Source organism: Crocuta crocuta, unplaced genomic scaffold (assembly GCF_008692635.1).
Source record: "Crocuta crocuta isolate KB4526 unplaced genomic scaffold, BGI_CrCroc_1.0 scaffold630, whole genome shotgun sequence".
NCBI classification, from domain to species: Eukaryota; Metazoa; Chordata; class Mammalia; order Carnivora; family Hyaenidae; genus Crocuta; species Crocuta crocuta.
Window position 1 is genome coordinate 618,801 of NW_027532833.1, and position 3,610 is coordinate 622,410.

Genomic DNA, 3,610 nt, shown 5'->3' on the forward strand with positions numbered 1-3,610 from the left:
TAAATAAACCTAAACAATTTTCTTATGTGGACTACAATACAAATCATTTCTGTTCCAAAAAGGGCAATTTATAAAAGAACAATAACCTTACGGGCTTATTTTGACAGATGAGCATTCTCTCTCCCCATCATTCAGAAACTATGGTAGTCCCCCCCTCTTACGCATGGTTTCGCCTCATGCAGTTTCAGTTACCCGTGGTCAACTGCAGTCCAGAAGCAGATGATCCACCTTCCAACTTACCATCGGAAGGTCAATAGCAGTCTAACACTATGTCACAATGCCTACGTCTTTCAGGTCACTGTAACTCATCATGGAGGCATTTTATCACCTCACATCATCACAAAAATAGGGGTAAATACAATTAAATATTTTGAGATGCCACATTCACATAACTTTTATTACAGTATATTGTCATAAATGTTCCCATTTATTATAGCTAATCTCTTCCTGTGTCTACTTCATAAACTTTATCATAGAGAGGTATGTACAGAAAAAAACCATAGTTTATATAGAGTTCAGTACTATCCACAGTTTCAAGCATCCACTGTGGGACTTGGAACACGTTCCCTGTGGATAAAGGGGGTTTACTACCCAGTAAACCTAATACTCCAACGTGAACTTTACCATTTGGGGGTAAACACTGGCTTCTATCAGAGGCATCTCGGATACAAGTCTCTACTTAATCTCCTGACTGAACCTCATTTATACCCACAGGAGAGCTAAAATAACAAAGCTTGGTNATATATATTTTCAGCACTTTACCATATTTTTCTTGCTTTTTAATTTCTCAATTCCTTTCTCTTAAACATTACCCAAAAAATGAACTTCAAGTAGGAGCAAAAGTCCCAGGCACCTACATGAATGCTGTTTTCTTCCACATGTAATGGCTTTTTCAAATCTGATAGAACACCACAAAATCCACCCCACATGCATGTGAACTTTCTCCAATCAACCTTAATCACCACAGCTCTCTCCCTTTCCTAAATGCCTGACAAGTTGAGTGTCTGTCACCCCTATTAGCACCTGAAATAACATTTCTCAACTTTTTATCCTCCTCTAGGTTTCAGCACTACAGATCTTGAGAACAAAAAGCAAGCATGCTCTTTTAGTTACAGTGCCTTGTGCACACAAAATACCTAGCATGAATGACAAAATACAGGATTTTAAATTAATTGGAAATCTAATTTGCTCTGGTTGAGGTGTTTCAAATTTTTTGTTTTCTGTTTTTTAAACAAAAGGGTCTTTGTTTGTAAAAAGCCAAAGGGCTAGCTACTGGGGTGACAGAACAGGCCAGCTCCTCAGGGCCTGGGGGCATGTGGGCATATGTGTTTGGGATGGGGATGCCCCGTGAGTGACTGTGTCACCCAGGACTGCCTTGGGGAAGGTGGCACTGGCTTAAAGACAGGGTGAGCTGGGAGCAGGGGCCGGGGCGGGGGCGGCGGGGAGCCTCAGCCTCCAGCAGTTCTGGAACAGGATCCTCCCTGGTCAGCAATGGAGGTGCATGGGTGCTGCCTGCAGTTATGCCCTCAGGACCTCTCTCGTGGTCCAGCCATGGGGGCTGAGCATGCTCTGGGACCTCTTCCAGTGGTTGGGCAGAAGACGTCGGGTGGCTGTGCTGGGGGGTGTCCCCAGGGCTGGGCTCAGTGCCCTTCTGCAGGGAAGTTTCCGAATGAAACTGTGGTTACTGTTCTCATCGCTGCGACCCATCAGGATGAGAGAGACACTCCAAGGGACTGGCGCCCCTACCCTCCACTCCAGGCCTTGGAATCTGTCCCCACCGCCTGCCCTCTGTCACCTTTCCTCCTGAGGATCCACCAATGGCACCCAACTTGAAAATACGAAGGGAAGTGTGGCCTATGGCTCACCTGGCACTCCTCCCATCTCCAGACCTTCTCCACAGTTACCATTGCCTTCTGGATGTCATCCTTGGCACAGCCCCGGGTCTCAGCCTGCACGGTCCTGCCGGCCACGCTGGCAGAGCTACAGTGGAGACCAAGGCTGCAGCTGGGCTGCCTCCCATCCCACGGGCTGGGGCTCAGGGCCAGACAGGTGCCGCTCTCTCGGCCTGCTGGCCCGCCCTCCAAGCTCTTTAGTCTCAAATGACATTATTTAAAAAGAAAGACGGGACAAGTGACTAGCAACACATGCCAGAGGCAGATCATCTCCACATTTTATAAAGAGATTACTTAGAACACTTTAGCAAAAGGTAGGCTGTGGCCTATTAGTGAAGTGTATAATAAATGTATTGGGCGATGACAAATATCAAAGAAAAAAAGTCACAGAAAATAGCAGAGTGCTTGATACATAGTAATGGTAAATCCGGATTCAAAAGTCTGGTATGAGGAGTAGGTATGTATTAGATCATGATTAAAATGGGTTGTGTCTTTTGGTTTATTTTTTTTTTACTGTGAGTTTTTCTGAGAAATACGGACTTAAAATATGGTGAGGTATTCTAGGCTATGTAAAAAGGAAAACATTTACTATCTTTCCATTTTACTTTTATCTCAACAGATGACAAGTTTCCTAATTTTTTGGATGGTCGTTTATTTTGAGAGCGCGCGCACAGGCAAGTGGGGTAGGAGCGGAGCGGGGTGAGCAGGTGGCAGCTTTCTGCGGAGGCACGTGGGGTGGTCCGAGAGACGTCTGCATATAAAAGCTGAAGCAACTCTTTATGTTACGAATTTTTGTGTGACCCTGTGTTTCTCAAATGCAGCCTTGATGTATTCTGTGTGGCTCCCTCACATAATCCTGGAAGGTTCCTGTCTTCTAAAAAGATTTTAAAAAGGTGAGCCTGGGTGGCTGAGTCGGCTAAGCCTCCGCCTCTTGATTTCGGCTCAGGATCACGGGATTGAGCCCCTTGTGGGCTCTGCGCTGATAGCGCCGCTGATAGTGCCGGGCCTGCTTGGGATTCATGCTCTTTCTTTCTCTGTCTGTCTCTCTCTCTCTCTCTCTCTCGTTCTCCCTGGCCCCCAGCCCCTCTCCTACAAGTACACACATGCTCTCTCTCTCAAAATCAGCAACTAAACATTAGAACAAAAAGATTTTAAAAATAATCAGATTCCTGGAGTGCTTGGGGGGGCTCAGTCGGTTGAGCGTCCAACTTAGGCTCAGGTCATGGTCTCGCCTCAGCTCAAGCCCCACGTCAGGCTCTGTGCTGACAGCTGGAAACCTGGAACCTGTTTCAGAGTCTGTGTCTCTGTCTCTCTCTGCCCCACCCCCACTCATGCTTGTTCTCACGCGTGCACTCTCTCAAAAATAAACATTAGAAAAAAAGGTAATCAGTTTCCTAAACCCAGAAATTCAAGATCACAAACTGTGGCAACTTTGTACTGGAAGGATATGAAAGATGAACAAAAATATCATTTATAATCATTTAAAAATGTTAAACCTGATAATCCTCCTGAATCCACTGTTCATTCACTTAACAGAACCTGAGCACTCAGCATAGAGATACAAAAGACCCATGCCCTCAAAGAAACACACTGACAGTTACAGTAGAGGGGTTAAGTCACATAGTAAGTTGTCAGATAAAGAAACAAAACAAGGAAAAAGTACAGAAGAAAGCTTTGTGGAAGAGATGACATTGAAACTAGGTTGCAATTAGGATTTA

The 3,610-nt window shown here is 45.2% G+C and overlaps 1 protein-coding gene and 1 pseudogene across 1 annotated transcript in view; both read right to left on the reverse strand.

The window, feature by feature from the left end:
* TAB3 (TGF-beta activated kinase 1 (MAP3K7) binding protein 3) overlaps window positions 1-3,610 on the reverse strand; it is a 48,999-nt gene that overhangs the window by 43,943 nt on the left and 1,446 nt on the right. The window lies entirely within an intron of this gene.
* Window positions 1,361-3,610, reverse strand: part of LOC144216049 (B-cell CLL/lymphoma 7 protein family member C pseudogene) — a 5,213-nt pseudogene continuing 2,963 nt past the window's right edge.